The sequence below is a fragment of the Vicugna pacos genome, chromosome 30, assembly GCF_048564905.1.
Source record: "Vicugna pacos chromosome 30, VicPac4, whole genome shotgun sequence".
NCBI classification, from domain to species: Eukaryota; Metazoa; Chordata; class Mammalia; order Artiodactyla; family Camelidae; genus Vicugna; species Vicugna pacos.
The window spans coordinates 20,992,988-21,010,688 of record NC_133016.1 but is presented as its reverse complement, the minus strand read 5'-3'; the positions used below and the strand labels follow the sequence as shown (position 1 = coordinate 21,010,688).

The window sequence follows — 17,701 nt, the reverse complement described above, 5'->3', positions numbered from 1 at the left end:
CATATGCCCGGCTGGTCGATCATTTCAAGCACAACGTAGGGAAGAAAAGACTGTAGCTGGAGCAGAGCGGGGGTGAAAAGACTGCGAGCGCGGGGCTCCCACTGCCCAAAGGGAAGGCTGCTCTCCCTGAGCGTGCCCCCTGCGTGGGGCTTCCCTGCCCAGAAGCTGTGGGGCCACGCTGGGTTTTGCTGTAATGCCAATTTCCCTTCCCTAATGTTCCGGGAAGAACATTTTCATGGAACACAAATCACTGGTCTTTCATCCTGTGACAGCAAATGGAGACTAATGATAGGAGCTGGGACTTAAGAGATGCCTTTGCATTAGTGCCCTTTGCAAACTTATTCCAGGAAGCCCCTTTGTGCTGCTCTGCTCCTGGCCTGGGCGCTGTCGGAAGGTCCATGTTAGGCAGCAGTACCTCCCCTGTCGGCATTTCTTTGACATCTCTTACCATGAAATCCCTGGTTAGGCTCTTTCCAGCCTTGTCACATCCAGAGCCAACCCCCAAGATTGCACCTGCCCCTCAGCACCCTTCTCCATCCTGCTCTCCAGCGAGAGCTCGCTTGTCCATATCCTCAGCTTCCCTGCCACGTCTCAGACTTTTAATTCTTAATACTCAGTTCTCCATCTGAAAGCATCTGAACCCTGGAAATCGCTTCTCCTCCCACCCCTCGGAGGGAGCTACTCTTAGTATTTCCATTTTACAGATGGGGAGATGGAGGCACAGTGAGGTAAAGTGACTTGGCCAAGTCAGCCGATGGTGAGTGTCAGAGCCAGAACTGGAACCCAGGCAGCCAGCTCCTGAGACTGCGCCCTGGCCAGGAGACCCTGCTGCCTTTTTCCACCTTATCCAACCTTCCCGGCTCCCAGTCACGACTTCCTGTTGCCTGGGAAATAAGCTACCACCCAGTGACTCTCTCCAGCCTGTTGCTTTCCAACAATGCTCCTAGGATTCTAGAAGTCTCCCAACTGCCTCTGGGCCCCAGAGAGATAGGGCAAGACTGTGGTGCACAGCAAACCTGGCAGCTTTCAAGAAATTCCCTCTGCTACCAGAGCCACCAAAGGTGGGAAATGGAGCTGGTTCAGGTGTTTTCTTTTATTTTCTCTTCTGCACATGTATGCAGTTGACTTTGGAGTTCCCCATGGGGGAGGGAGAGAAGACACATGGGCTGTTCCGCTCTAAATCCATCAGCAGGGAGCTGCGCATCTGGGATGAGGCAGGGGAGCTTTTGGGTACCACTGTCCATCAAATCCATTGAAAAGGGGCTAATGCTATTTATTTTACTCTGCTGATTCAGCCTTAAATAAGATTCAATCTTATTTGATGACTGAATCTGAGACTGAGACTAAATACAGGGAAAAAAAAACTCTTTGAGTATTGCAAAGTACTATGCAAGGTGTGCTTTGTTATGACTTATTAATATTCAACTTTCACCCAAAGTGGAATTGATTTTTTTAAAATTTGTATTCATGTATGCTCCCTAATTGCGGGGAGTGCCTGGCAGCCCTGAGGTTTCCAGGTCCCTGCATCTCGTGGGTCCTGTAGGCTCGTGCTTTGGGAAGTCTGCATCCCTCTAGGCGCAGCTCGGCTGGAACAATAAGGCATTTTCTCACGTTTCCCAGCCCCACTGCCCACCTTACACTTATTCCAAAGACTGTCTTTACCTCTGCTTTGAAAATCTGCAACAGCCCTGCAGCTGGGAAGAGAATGTATCATTTGGCTTTTTGCCCAGAAAATAAGATGCTTCAAAAAGGTCATCAAAAAAAAAAAAAGTCTCTTAGGGGAGAAAAGGAAAAAAGTCTTCTCTCTCAAGGTTAATTGAGTGGAAGGTGAACTTTCATCACATGCCGTTCCTTTTGTGAAAGCCGCACAGCCTTAAATATGTGGAGAGGGCAATTGACAGGAGAGCGTGGGCTGGCTGCAGCTCGGGGACACGGTCCTCCAGAGCTGGCCCCGAGCCCTAAGCCCTCGGAGAGCATCTCCGGCATGGAGGTGCAGACACAGCCACCATACACAGAGCCCACGCCTCTGCGGGATACAGAGGAGCAGGGGCTGGACACCTGCGCCAAGTGTGCTTTCACTCTTATGGATGAAGGCGGCCAACAGCCAGCAGCCAGTGTGAAATGAATCAGAGGCACAGGGTGTGTTTGGTGGTGCCAGCTCTGTAGGTGGTGGATGCTCAGGGCTGGCTGGAGTGATCACTGGTGCTGAGCTGTGGGAAGCCTGCCTTAGTCAAAGCCTTTGCACTTGCCTCTGACCTTGCATAGACTCATGGTTCTAACTGGGGCTAGTTTTACCCTCCATGGGACATTTTTGGTGTTACAGCTTGGAGGGGGATGTTACTGGTATCAAGTAGGTAGGAGCCAGGGATGCTGCTAAACGTCCTACAAGGCACAGATCAGCCCCCTCCCCACCCTCAGTAAGGAATTATCCAGCCCCAGATGTCGAGTGCCGGAGTGGGGACACCTTGTCCTAGAACTAGCTCTCACCACCCCCGTCCCATCCACATGGCTTCCCAGTTCCTTTACTTTATTCAGATATTTGCTCAAAGCCACCTCTCAGAAGTCATCTTAGAACTGTCCACATAGAATAAAACCACGTATCTCACTCCATCACTCCTTTCCCCGTTAGCCTGCTTCAGTGTTTCTAAAGCCCTTATCCTTGTCTGATTCCGTCCCTGTGTATCTGTGTTTGTTTATTAATTGCCCTCCCACACTCATAAGTAAGCTCCAGGGGATCAGGGACATTGTCTCTTCTGTTCCGTTCCCAAAGTCTACAACAGAGGACAGAATAGATACTCAGTACACATTTGTTGGGTGAATGAGTGAATGAATGCTCATCCCAAGCTGCCGTGCGACCCCGGGCCAGTCACTTAACCACTCCCTCGAACACACATTAAGATTCTCATGAATAAAGAAAGCTGATTGGTAGAATGCTTCAATGGGTCTTCTCAGCTTTAAGCTTAATTTATTCCATAGGGAAGTGGAAATTGACTTGGAAATTTTGGAGAGCAAGAGGGCAGGATTCAGGAAGAGACCACCGGGAAGGCAGAGCGTGTCTGACGGAGTCCCTGCCTCATGCACATGGTGTGAGAATTCAACAAGCAAAGCAGGTGGCCCAAGTTCAGGCGCCCACTGAGCACCTGCTAGTGGCCGCCATCGCAATTTACTGATACTCAGGCCAGGACGGGGGGAGGCAGGTGAGGCACTAGCTTTAGACACAAAATTGAAAGAGGCACCAAAACCCTCATTAAGACAATTGACATTTTGATACAAAATTCAACAAAATATAAGTCAGGGAAAAAATCAACAACGAATCCAGGTCTTAACTAAAGACAAGAGCAGTCTGACTGGTTTTCCTTTTGCCTCAGGCTCCAACGGGGCTGGGCTCAGTGCTGCGACTGATTCTGTCTTTACTTAAATTTTTTTGATATTTTGCTCATCATGGAGTTTTTGGGATTCATTTTGATTTCTCAGAATGTTGCATTGAAATGTGATTTGTCTTGATTACCGAGGTTTTCCTCATCTCCTTGAATTTCATGCCTCCAACTCATTGCCCTGGTCCAGCCCTGAGTCGGGGGTGCTGGAGAGCAGTGGGCGTGTCCAGGGGCAGAGAGGGGCCCCTGACAGACAGCCGTAAGAGACAGAAACATGGCGAGAGTGAGCTTTTGGGGCAGTTGTTGTCGGGATCTTAGAGTTTGGGAGCTGGGCTTCTCGGGCAGAGTGGGGTGGAGGAGATGGGTCTGCTTCCAAGTGAAAAGGAGAACGACCCTCTGCGTGGGAGGGTCCTTGTTGCACCAGCTGTTTCAAGCATTGATTACTAATTCCTCCTCTTGTTCCCTGAAGCATCCTGGGCTGGGCTGTTAGTGTACGGTCACCCAGGGTCAGGCTGCTGTCCAGGCAATCGCTGCAGTGGGCAACCCCTGACCACCGCAAAGGAGAAAGATGCTGCCCTTCACCTGAAATCTGACCTCCGATCATGTCTGATGCTGTTGGGAGAACTCCTCAGATGCATCTCAGACCTTAGTGACGCTCCGTGGCTCTTATCCCTGGCCCTGCAGCCACCTTTCACCTGTCTGACCTTGCCTCTGTCTTGCCAGACTCTTAGCCCCGAAGGCTTGGACCTGTGACCCGCCACCAGCACCACAGAAAAGCTGTCCTTAGAGTGATCCTCACAAAGAAGCCACTGTTCCTCTAGCCCAGGGTGTTGAACAGAAAAATACAAATGACAAGAAAAACAGTCAATACATAAAATTAATGCCAATTTAAAAGACCCTTATTTTTATAGAATATTTATAAAAAATTAACTATAGTTAATTTACAATATAGTGTTAGTTTCCCATGTACAGCTTTGGATTATTTTCCATTATAGATTATTACAAGATATTGAATATATTTCCCTGTGCTATACAGTAAATCCTTGTTGATCTATTTTGTATACAGTGGTATATATCTATTAATCCCATATTCCTAATTTATCGGTCCCTGCCCTCATTCCCCTTTGGTAACCATAAGCTTGTTTTCTATACCTGTGAGTCTGTTTCTGCTTTGTAAATAAGTTCATTTGTATTTTTTTTAGATTTCACATATAAGTGATATCATATAATATTTGCCTTTCTCTGCCTAACTTACATCACTTAGTCTAATAAACTCTAGGTCCATCCATGTTGCTGCAAATGGCATTATTTCATTCTTTTTTATGGCTGAGTAATATTCCATTGTGTATATACACTGTATCTTCTTTATCCAGTCATTTGTTGATGAAGATTTATGTTGCTACTATGTCTTGTCTGTTGTGAATAGTGATGCTGTGAACAGTGGGGTGAATGTATCTTGTCGAATTAGAGTTTTTGTCTTTTCTAGATGTATTCCTAGGAGTGGGATTACTGGATCACATGGTAGTTTCATTTTTAGCTTTTTAAGTAACCATCATACTGTTTTCCATAACAGCTACACCAAACTACCTTCCCACCAACAGTGGAGGCGAGTTCCTTTTTCTCCACACCCTCTCCATCATTTATTATTCGTAGACTTTTTGATGATGGCCATTCTGACTAGTGTGAGGTGATACCTTATTGTGTTTTGATTTGTACTTTTCTAATAATTAGCAATATGGAGCATCTTTCATATGCCTTTTGGCTATCTGGATCTCTTCTTTAGAGAAATGTCTATTTGGGTCTTCTGCCACTTTTTGATTGGGTTTTTTTGATATTGAGATGTACAACTTGTCTGTATATTTTGAATTAAGCTCTTGTAGGTTGCATCATTTGAAAATATTTTCTCCCAGTCTGTAGGTTATCTTTTCATTTTATTTATGGTTTCCTTTGCTGTGCAAAAGCTTTTATGTCTAATTAGATCCCATTCATTTATTTTTGCTTTTACTTCTTTTGTCTTGGGAGACTGATCTAAGAAGATATTACTGTGATTTTTGTCCAGGGATGTTTTGCCTGTGTTCTCCTCTAGGAGTTTTATGGTGTGCTTACATGTAAGTCTTTAAGGCATTTTGAGTTTATTTTTGTGTATGGTGTGAGGCAGTAAAGAACCCTTATTTCTACGGTGTTAACCTAAACATCTACTCCTTTTCTGTTCCATTGTTTGTCCTGAACTTGAAATACAAGTATGGACTAAAGTGCAAGGACTCAGACAGAAACACCAAATGCCCATCTCACTCACATGTGGTATGAACTAATGCAAAGGATGTAAAATCCAGTGATAAGAAGTGCTGGAACTGAAAGGGCACACACCCTTTGAGGAGTACAGACAATGCACTTGTGGGTTTTTTTAGTTACACTTTTTCCCCCATTATCCTTGTATATTGGATTATTGTCATTGCATAGTAGTGTTTGAGACCCTGGACTACATACTTTACTGGCACTGTCCCTTTTCATTTTAGTCCCTACTACAGCTCTGACAGTGGATGATATTACCTTCATTTTTGAGACCTACAAGAGTCAAGTTGCCAAAGTCACAAAGTTGATAAATGGCAGGCCTGGGATTTGAACCCAGGCCTTCTGAGTCCAAGTTCATGGCTAAATCCAGGCACTGTCTTGCCTCCCATCAGCAGTCAAACCAGCTGCCAACATCTCTCACGCACATATCCAGTTCTCTGTCAAAAGGGCATGTGACCAGACATCTCCCCAGGTGTCCCCATCTTTTATATGAACAACCTCCCAATCCAAAACATGTTAACAGTTCTGGTCAACTGAGGCTTGACTTGCTGAATGGGCAAACAGATAAATCAAGAGGCAATTATTCATGGGACCAGCAAAGTGATTTTCACAATAGGATATCATGGATCCTTTGAATAGTTTATTGATGACCTATGATTTTTAAAATCTCTGACAGAAAAAGAATTGATATAATCTAATCCAAATCTCTTTGACTATTGAATTGCAATGCCAAGAAACTTGAACAAAAATGGTATATTCTAAAAAAAATTTTAAAAAGAACATAAATACAAAACAGAAACAGACTCATAGACATAGAATACAAATTTGTGGTTGCCAAGGGTGGGAAGGGACAGACTGGGAGTTCGAAATTTGTAGATACTGACAGACAAATGTAGAATAGATAAACAAGATTATACTGTATAGCACAGGCAAATATATACAAGATCTTGTGGTAGGTCATGGCGAAAAAGAATGTGACAATGAATATATGTATGTTCATGTATAACTGAAAAATTGTGCTGTACACTGGAAATTGACACAACATTGTAAAATGACTATAACTCAATAAAAAAATGTTTTAAAAGAGAACTAGTTGAAAGTTTGGAACAGAAAAAAAAATAAAAGCATTAAACCAAAAAAAAAAAAGTTTATTGGAGTATGATTCTGGGTATGGCAAAAGTACCTCTAAGATGATAATCTGAACATGAACAGGAAGGAAGAGTTCATTGCCCTCTGTTTGATTATTTGTTTCTTTTTCAATTTGACATTTAGACCCAATTTTGGAAATAATTTTATCCCAACCTTTCTTCCCCTCCTTTCCATAATCCAGATCCTACCCATTCTCCAAGACCTAATTTTATCCTGCATGTTTTCATGGAAACTTCCTAACGGCTGGTTATTTTTTCCTTCCCCTGAACTGCTATTTATCTCAGTCTTTGCTAGGCCCTCAGTGCTTGATTATTGGATTGCTTTCTAATAGTTTTATCCTTCCAAAATGATTGCATGACAAACATGGAAAGTGTGTCTTCAACTTCTGGCTTCCCCCAAAGCCCCTCCTTTGGGGACTTGCTTTGCAGCAGGCACTTTTCGGGCCCTGCCCATATTCCTTGGACACTTCAGTGAGCTCCAGCCAACTTGCAACCACCAGTATTTTCATTTCTGAGCCTTTGCCCTCAGTCAAGGAAAGCGTGCTTTATGCATACATGGCAGGCCAGGGTTTGAAAGAGTTATCACCCCCAGTAACACTCAAATCAATGACTCTCGGGAGTTGGTGTATAAACACCCCAGCTCCCTCACTCTTTGAAATGGTTTGAGCCATGAGTTTTGCACCATTTCCCAGAGTTTCCTCAAGAGCTAGTACCCTGGGGGGACGTAACTTCTGCTGCCATCATTCACTGCCTTTTCTTCCCCACATTACTTGTCCTGTTTCTCTCCTGGTGTTACCTGTGATTCCCAACTAAATGGTTTTCATTCACATCATTACCTCAGGGTCTGCTCCTGGGGGAACTCGAACTAAGACAGGCATAGAGGATACAATCAATATTGACTTGTTGATTGGCTGATTAACCGACTGTCAGAATGTTACCTTGCAGATATAGGGATTGTGTGTTCTCTGCATGGAGGGCATGAGGCCGTCCTCCCCAGCGGTACTCATTCAATCCTAGCTGAATGGAACAATGATGATGGGCAGGGGTCTCACCCAGGTTCATCCAGTTCTGTCCACTAGTCTGTATTTGTGATCTATTACTGACTTTGGTAAGTAGCAAAGAGCCAAGGGGAATCATGTCAAACCTCTATTACCCCCTTGCACCCCTGCTGCCACCAGCTGCATACAATTCTCACGTTGTATTGTCTTCACACTGATTACCTCCTGACAGGGCCAAGAAGAAATCCTGACCCTGGGATGCAGCGAAAGCCAAGGCCCCTTTCCCTTTGGAAACAAAAAGAATGGGAAAGAAGCACCCCTGCAAGAGGTTTCCTAACAGGACCGTGTCAAATTTATAGATAAATAAAATATCAGAGAGCAAGTGAGGCTGGATCAGCAGCCTGGCCCTCTCCCCAGCCAAGCGAGGAATGTGATGTCTGACTCTCTCTTGGCCTTATTTCCAGCTTTGTGATTCACAGCTGCAGCCAAGCAGAGCACGTCCAATAACGCTATTTGTTCTCCACTTAAAAAAAAAAAAGGAGCTGAGGAAATATATAACCGGCTCATAGGAGAAAGGGGCATTAGCAGACAGTCAGTCTGCCCATAGCGAGACAGGCAGATGGTTTGTGGGACCGACGCCAGCTGGGTGTTTCCAGAAGGGATCGCGTATCTCCTCCCTGTGCCCCGGCACTCGGCTTGATGGAGAGGTCAGGGGCCGGCTGCCACAGCTCCAGGCCTGAGCGCACATGATATACGGCCGACCTGTCGGTCGCCTAGAAACAGCTCTGTAAAGGGGCCCAAAGACAAATCAATTTAGAAGCCCACAAGTTTGGGCCCGGTAGCATCGGCTATCATTAAATATGAAGTTGGATTCTCTGCCTTCGCTTTCTCAAACGCCTCTCAGTCCCTTTAGCTTTGACTTCACTTCCTTTCCTTTCTCATTTGGTCCTCTCTTTTGATAAGTGATGGTACCCCTCGCATGGGATTCTGGGGAGTGAGTGAGGGTGGAGGTGGCAGGCAGGAGAGGGCAGGGTTAAGGAAAAGCTGAGGAAGCTCTGGCTCCCCTTTCTTCCCTGCTGAGCACTTACTGTGCGCCCGGCACGGTGGGGGAGTGGAGGAAAAGGAGAAGGCTGTATCCTTTGCGGGGTGCCAGAGTTCAGCAGCCTATGCGGACAGAGTCAAAACAGCAAGAATGGACAATTTAAATGATCAGAGAGGCAGTCAGGGAAAAGCTTCAGTGAGGAGTAGAACACGAGGTCGGCGGGGTCACAGAGACGACGAGATAGGACTTGGCAGGAATGCCCCGAGCGTCTGGGTTCACGTAGGAAAAGTCTCCTGACCTGTTCACACTTTGTGAGGCTTTACCCTCGTTTTTCAGCCAGCAGAGGATGGAGGGCTTTCCAAATAAAGGACTCAAAGAACCGAGACTGAGCGCGGTACCCTAGGACCAGCAAGGTGCTTGTCAGACTGGTGAGTCTTGAGACTTTGTTCACAGGTCTGTGAGTAATCTCACTTTCCAGTGGTTTCCAAGACAGACCCGAAGGGCCCTTGGGGTGGCTGCCGCTGGCCACGCCTTGCTCTGCTTGCGCCCACTCCCCAGGCCCATCTAATCAGTTACGGGTTCCGGTCAGTGGTCCTGGGCTGAGGTTTCACCCTCTCTTCTGGTTAGAAAGACAAGCCTTGGGGCTTCCAACCCATGAAACCTATTTAGGAAATGTTTCCTCTGTCTCCGCTTTTTTGTGAGGCACCAAGGGAAGAATGTTGAAAGAACTGAAAACTAACAAGTACAGTCTGCCTTCTTCCTTAAAGACTTTGCAATGTCTTCGTAGAGTAGATTTAAAAATAAGCACATAAATGAAGACACTGCTGCCAGTGAGCTATGCCCAGAGGCGTAAGCAGTGCGGTGAGACGTGGAGGTCGGTGAGAGCACTCCTGGTTGGAGGGACCAGGAAAGACTTCCTGATGAAGATCAAGGGTGGCCCCAAATTGCCTAAAATTGAGGGAAGGCAGAGGTCCTTACGTGGTGAGAGGCAGTCATGGGTAGAGACTGACTCTTCTACTCACAATCTGGTAAAGCGGCCCAGCTGAGTGGATAACCGCTACGCTAATTTCCGATGGGGACGTGATGCTGTACACCGGAAACTGACACGTTGTCACTGACTATACTTCAATTAAAAAAAAAAAAGCTATGTTAATTTTGGAAGGTTCAGTTCTGCTTTGTCTAGAACCCTCTCAACTCATGTATTGTTATCAATATCATCCTCTTTCGTTTTTGAAATTGTCCTGGTTTAGACAATGAATTGTATCAGTTATGTTATTTATAAGCAACACTTTCTACAGTCCTTCAAAGAATTTCAAGATGGCCATCTTGGATCAGTCGTGCCACGCTTCAAGCAACATGGTAGACTGGGGGTGTTAAAGGGAACCCCAAATTCCCTTTGCTGTGCTTCTAAATCAACAAACACAAATCAACAACAGAAAAAGCCAAGGTGCTCTTTTTTTTTTTTTTGTAGATTGAACAAAGCCATGGAGCAGGTGGGCACCCCATACCTGCACCCAGTGTACCAGGTGATCCTGAACAGTCTGCCGACACACGTGAGCCTCATCCAGTCGTGCTTTGCAGATAAACACGGCCTGTGATGATTTTACAACACTGTTAAGGTGCTAGGGGCTGTCCCTCATTTATTACTTGAGTAATAAATACTTTAATTACACTTAATAAATAATGTAAGCAGGGCTCACTGAAGTGGTAATTCTTTAAATTAATTATTAACTGCATGCACAAGGCTGCACTGCCAGGACCACTAAAAGAAAATTCAGCCTCTAATCTAAAGTGATTATTCATTATCTGGTATAAAGTCTCCATTTGCATATTATTAGGGAAATAAACTTTGGCCTCCTTGGCAATACAGATAGATCCCAAAGTCCATGCGTGATGAATCTCCAAATACTGAAGTAATGATAAACAACATGTAATAAAGCCTCCAGTTTATGGCTTTATAACAGCTGGTTTTTGATTTTCCGAATATATTACAATGATAAAGTGACCAGTTAATGTATAAGCTCTTTGTGAAACGTGGTACCTACAGATGGTCGACTGATAGGGGATGGTAAATGTGTAAACTGCTCGCTTCCCTGGAGATTGGAGCCACAAAATGATCTCGGAAAGATATGAAGAGAAAACCTCCCTTAACCCTCTTCTCTGCTGCAACCCAAATATGGTCCTGCACATGGTTGTTGCGTGTGTCTCCTTCCCCGCTCCCCTCTGACTCCCACCGTCCCCCGGAAAAGTGAAGGTGGAGTATCTAGGTAGGCAGACCTTGTGGTGTCCTCAGTTTCTACCTTGGGGCAAAGAGGCAGAGCAAGGTTCTGGTCAAAAGAGAAAGATGGTGCCGAAAACCAGCAGAAGGCTAGAATTCATTCACCCTTAGATTCTCTAGCTTGGTACTTCCTCCTTGAGCCTGGGTCTCTCTGGGGAAGGGAATGGCCCCGGTGTGATGGCCAAGGAACAAGGCACACGGAGCAGCCACCCAGCATCCTGAGCTACAAAATGTAGGGGCAAGTGAATGACCTGAAAACAGCGGTTTCTGAAGGAGGAGGAAAATCTTTGTCCTTGGCTCCCTTTGGCCTAAGATAGAAATGAGGGGTGGGAAGGGGAGGTGGGGGAGACAGGAAGACAGAGGCTCATGAAGATGGTGACAGTCACAAGGAAGCAGCAAGGACCGTCTCTCTCCCCAGTTCCCATCCCATCTTATTCATCTCTCTGATCCCATTTTGACACCACCTACCTCTTTCAGCCGACTTTCCCTAATGCTCTGTGTGTTCTAGCAGTGTTCACCCACAGTGTGGACCAGTCAGTGCACATGGCTTTGTCTGGGGTGGGAAAGGGGCTACATAAAGATGAGAGGTGTCCCTCAAAGTGGTCACTTTGGGAGCTGAAACTTATTTCATTTATGCTGATATTGCTCCAAATATGGTTGGAAATCTTTGAGACTAACCTTTCATGTCTGTATCGGTCTGTTTGGCTGCTATAACAAAACACCACAGATGGGTGGCTTGAACAACAGACATTGATTTATCCCAGTTCTGAGGTATCAGAGTCAGAGATCCGGGTGCCAGTGTGGTTGGGTTCTCGGCGAGAGTTCTCCCCTTGGCCTTGTAGATGGCCACTTTCTTACCATATCCTCAAATGATGGAGAAGCAGAGAGCTCTGGTCTCTTCCTCCTTTTATGAAGATCTAATCCCATTACGGTGGCTTTACCATCATGACCTCATGAATACCTAATTTTTTCCCAATGGCCCCACCGCCTAATTCCATCTCACTGGGGAACAGGGCTTCATCATATAAATGTGCAGGGACAAAATATTCAGTCCATAGCAATGTTCTTATGGACATCTTCAATGGGAGAAAACTTGTGTTAATAGTATCCACTCCCTTTAACCGAGCATGTGTGATGTGTCCAGAGTTTCATGTGCATTAGCTCATATTGTCTCCATGGTGACACCAAGACGTAAATATCATTAGCCATTTGCAACTGAGAACACCGAGAGTTGGAGAAGTTAAGCCACTTGCCCAACACACAGCTAGTAAATAGCGTAGCCTAGATTTGAACCTCAAAGCCAAGGTTTTAATGGCTGTGCACTGTCCTGTCTTTTGAAGGCAGAATCAAGTTTGGGAAATAACGAATGGTTAGTGGCTGAATGTGTCACCTTCTCATGTAGCTTCTGCACCAAGGGGACTTCTCTGCACATTGCTTTAGACTAAAGGGAATTCCAAGCATAGAAATGGTAGGCACACTGCAGGACACTTTGTGCACCTGCGGTGCACGCGGGGGCCAGCTCTTCTCACCCAGCCTCATCCAGACAAAGCACATCGACCACAGAGTGTAATTAGTGCTCATCGGTACCATCTCATTCCACCTCCCCCCCCCATCCCTGTGAGCCCAGGTTGGTTCTCTCGTCACCCTCCTTTTGGAGATGAAAAAACTGAAGCACAGGTAGGCTGAGCAACTGCCCTCAGTTTACACAGCAAGTGAGGGAAAGACCAAGGTCTCAAAAGTAAGCATTCTTGTGTTTATCACTAAAGAATAAACCTTTGGATCCTACACAACCATGTCTCATGTCCTATCAAAAAAACGATGTCACATTGAAGAGCTAAAAACTAATCACTACATTTTCCCCCCTTACCTACAAAGTCCCCATCCATTATTCATGCATTCCTTCAGTGTTCCCTTCTCTCATTGATTAATTCATTCAATAAATATTTTTGGAGCATGTAACTTGATGCCAGCCATTGTACTGGGTACTGCCTATGCGATCTAAATTTACAAAAGGAAATTAAAGCAATGGGCTGTTAACGGAACTGATAGAGTGATTCAATTACTCTGGTGCTGGTGTGGACTTCATCAGAGACCCCTCAGTCTCCCGTAGGCTCCAGGAGAGAAGTGGGGTCTTCAAAAGAGCCGAGCCGTTGTGAGACTTGCAAGCCCCACCACTGGCTCCCACTCACGAAGAGACGGCGGCGGGATTTCTGATTACAGCCATTAGGCAAAATAAAACCTCGAGAGCCAGCTCACCAGCTTCATCCTGCTTAATCAAATAGCCTCATTCATCATCTTCACTCACACTACTCGGGGCAAGTGCCTCTGCTGCAGAGATGGGCAGGGGCGCGCCTGAGCTGCGCCACTCATCAGATGGCATTTTGCTCTCTTTCCTGTTTTTAATGCAGGCAGATGATCTTTGCTTCTTTTTTCTCCCTTCCCGAAGCCTGCTCCGAAGGCGCGAGCTCAGCACAGCGGCAGTCCAGCCAGAGAGAAGCCTATGCTGAGGACGGCATTATCTCTTGTGACGCTCATAATTCAGCAGGACTTCTTTCTAACTGAATTTGGGGCTGGGCCTGAGCCACGACCAGAATATCAAAGAATGTCAGGCTGGCAGGGTCTGCGGAAAGAAGGTGCTCCAGCCGCTCATTTTACAGATGAGGCCACCGAGGCCCAGAGAGGGGAAGAACCTTGTCTGAGGTCACACAGCAAGGCTGCAGAAGAGCCCCCAGATTGGATTCCCAGTCTGGTGCTCTCACCTCCTCTTCTCGACCTGACCCTGGAAGACCCGGGATGGGCCTCAGCTTTCTCACCACCTGCCTATGAGCCTGCCTTTGGGTGGATGGCCGATGGCTTCACAGAGGAGCCCAGCCGGCTCGTTTATGACAGAGAAGAGTCTGCAGCGTTGGTGACAGTCACTCTCCTCTCAGTCACTTCCTTTCTCTGGTCCCTTTGCCTTTCCAGGTGACCCACTCTCAGGCGTGTTCCCGGGAACTTGGTACCCACTACCCAGGTTCCCTCCAAAAGGCTCAGGTCCCCGGAAAGACATTTTCCTCTTCCTTCCCTAGTCCTGGGTTTCAGGCAAAATGAACTCTGAGTGATTAGAAGCTAGTCTTTGAATGACACTCATGGTTAAATTTTAGGGGGTTTAAAATTTAAAGCAAAGAGATTATCCTATGTGATTTTTGTAATAGGCACATACATCGTGCATAACCATACTTTGCCCCACATCTGGCCTGTGTGCTGACACGGCGTAGAACGAGCACACAAGTTCCCACCACCCGGGAGCACACACGTCCTGGGTAGCTTAGATGGTGCAGTTGGTGAACATGGAAGGCGATTTTTGTCCAGTTATCTGGCCTAGCTAAAGACAAACCTTTAGTAAATGAACGTTTAACAAAACCTAATATTAGCAGTAGCTTCCTTTATTGACTGCTTCCTTTGTTACTGAGAGTAAGTTAAATGTTTTTATACATGCCTCACTTTTAAATTCTTACAATAAGCCTGTTATGGGTTGAATTGTTTCCCCTCAAATTTGTATGCTGAAGTCCCAGCCCTTAGAATCTCAACATGTGAATTATTTGAAGACGGGGTCCTTGCGGCTGAAATTAGCTAAGACGAAGTCATAGTGAAATAGGTTGGACCCCTAGTCCAACATAACTGTTTTCCTTACAAAAGAGGAAATTTGGACGGAGAGACACACACACAGGGAGAGCGCTGTGTGAAGAGATGTACACGGTGCTTCCAGATGCAAAGGACCGCAGACGACAGCCAGCAGCCCGCGGAAGCCAAGGGAGAGACCTGGAGCAGATCCCTACTCTTGGCCTCCGAAGGAGACACCCCTCCTACCCCTTGATCTCAGACTTCTAGTCTCCTATTTATTATGAGATGATAAATGTCTACTTACTCCTCCCAGTTCATGGCACTTTATCATGACAGCCCTAGCAAACCTACGTGAAGATTTTGAGTACTAGTTTTTCATTTTACAGACAAGGAAACTGAGGCTCAGAGAGGTTAAACAATTTGCCTGAGATCACACAATAGACAAAGGGGCAGAGTCAGGATTTAAGTTAGTCCTGCATGTTCTGCTGCTTTTACTGGGGTGTCTGTGCTGGTGAAGGCTAGAAAGGACCAGTTTTCTTTCCATGACAAGCCAGCAGTGACAGGCGTTCCTTCTCAACCCAGGACAGGGCAGCCAGGTCTCTTTGTCCCCACCCTCATCACTCACTGAGAACCCACACGTGTCACCTTTATTTTTTCCACATTTCTCTTCTTTTAGCAATTAGTAAATTTCCTCATTCTAATCTTCTCATTTTATTTTATTTTTGTTTAGCCCTGGGAATGTGTTCGAAGTCCTAAAACACAGTGTGTGCTTTCATGCTGTTTCTGAGAGAGTGAATTCCAAAATTCACCAGGAGTGGGAAAGAAAGTCAAGTTTAAAACTAACATGGTCCCTCATTCCTGGTCTCTGTGGTCGGAGGGCCCTCTCGCTGCCTGGTACCCATCCATGCAGCTTTCAAACACACACACATCTGAAAGTTGAACTTGGCTCTTCTACTGAAGCCAGACAGACCAGCTTCCTCCCGAGCCTCCTCGTCTTACCATCCATCCAGCACTAAGCACTAGGGGTCCCACCCTCAGAAGCCCTCGTCCCCCCTTTGCTCTGAAGCCAGGAGGCACGGTGGTCTTGCTTCAGAAGCTGTGGCATCCCAGCTTCAGGATTTTGACTGCGCGAAGGAAAGGGGGGCCCTAGGGCAGCGACCTGGCCACCAGCTGGAATCTGATTCCATTTCCAAATCATTTGAATCTACCGCCCCTCAGCAGGAAGGTACTTGCAGACTTACTCTTGGAATGTCTATAAGAAAGGGCCTCTTCTCAGCATTTCCCAGGCTGAAAAATTACATAAAACTATATTTGAAGAAAAAGACCTTGTTGTTTCTCCAACCTATTGGGCTAGAACACTGGTGTGACCAGGATGCAGACAAAGAGCCAACGTGGAAGAGGAGAGAGGGCTGCTGTCCACGAGAAGGGATGGCCCAGGAGCGGGCAGGAGTGGGGCAGGTGGTTAAGAACCAAGAGTCCAGCCTCGGGCCAGGCCAACAGGAGACCAGAAATAGGGAAGTAGGGCAATCCCAGATTGGAACAGTGTGGCACCAACAAGGCGGCCATGGTGGTCCTCAGACAGGAAGCTCTTTGTTCTCCCAGACAGAGCAGGAATCGACACCCGAGTCCCAGGACAATGCCAGCCCCAGACCTAAGGAATCAAAGTGTCCACCTCTGGGACCTTGAGTGGCACTGGCATCACTGCTGTCCTTCACGGCACAATGTCTCGGTGTCCTGAGTTGACCCAAGGGCTTTACCTTGGATATAGCGGCCATTACTGTCCTAATTTACAGATGACAAGGTAGAGGTTTCCAGAGACTCACTTGCCAGTTGTCACACAACCACCAAGTGACAGTGCTAGACACTCGGAGAATTCATTCTTAGAATTTCGCCTCCCACACAAAGAAAGCACTTTCCAGGCTGCCTCCAGACCCTGGCATTTGGTAGGTTCACCTCCCACTTCACTGCTGATGTGACCATGCCGTCTGGCACCCAGAGAACCCTTTCCAGGTCCGATGAGCTGGAGCAGCTCCGCGGGCGAGGCGGGAAAGGACACCCAGCCCCTCGGCTGTTGGCCCTGGAGCGAGCGCCACCGACAGGCGCGGCCGGGGCCGGGGCTGGGGTGGGCGGGGCGTCAGGGAGAAACCGCTCGCGACTCGGTGTACGCGTATGTCAGCGAATCCACACAGCGACCTGTCTATTTAGTCCGGGCTGGCATGAATTAATGGCTGACAGGAAGAAAAGAAAGACATTGGAAAACAACTTTTTTTTTTTAAAGCACTATTTGCCTGAAAAGGAACTCTGGCAGAGGCCTCTCTCCGAGCCCCTTTGGAAGCCCCAGCCGTCCACTTTTATTAGTTTTATGATTTGATCACCTTACAAAGGTCACTTTTTAGCTTCCTGTGAACCACAATATTATGACTGGGCTTACATAATGCCAAAGCAATTCATTGAGAAGGGAAACATTCAGTTAAACCAGTCGCTGGGCACTGAAACTAGCTTTCCAAAGCTGAATTACTCCCTTGTAAGGGAGCCGTCTGGCTTTCGGGAACAAAGCACAGAGCCTCCAAGATCTGCGCCATGCAGGGCAGATGCCGGGGCAGACTCTCCAGGTGGAAAGGCTTCTCTCCATGGAGTGGTCTCCTGTTTTGGGGCTTCCCTCACACTTCGATCCCTGCGCCTCCCCACCCCCCAACACCTGCTAGTGTAGATGTGGTGTCCTCATCTTTCAAACTCTACACCAAGCGCAGACATGACTCTCTCTGTGTGTTTGTCCGAGACCAGCCTATGATGACTTAGCTGACTCCATGCAGTGATGTTGTTGGCATCTCTTCCTCACTAGGCTCTGAGCAGCAGAGCAGCAAGAAGTAGGTTGCCTGTGTTCATCCTCGCTTCCCAGCACCTGCCCCAGTGCCAAGCGCACAGCAGGGGCTCCAGGAATGGCTGTTCATCGACATTTTTCAAAG

At 46.8% G+C, this 17,701-nt stretch overlaps 1 long non-coding RNA gene across 1 annotated transcript; it reads left to right on the top strand.

The window, feature by feature from the left end:
* Nucleotides 1-982: 982 nt before the first annotated feature.
* LOC140690453 (uncharacterized) lies at nucleotides 983-10,491 on the top strand. The gene is made up of 3 exons (XR_012065725.1): nucleotides 983-1,061; nucleotides 9,191-9,282; nucleotides 10,326-10,491. It is a non-coding gene; the product is annotated as an uncharacterized lncRNA (long non-coding RNA).
* Nucleotides 10,492-17,701: the final 7,210 nt, after the last annotated feature.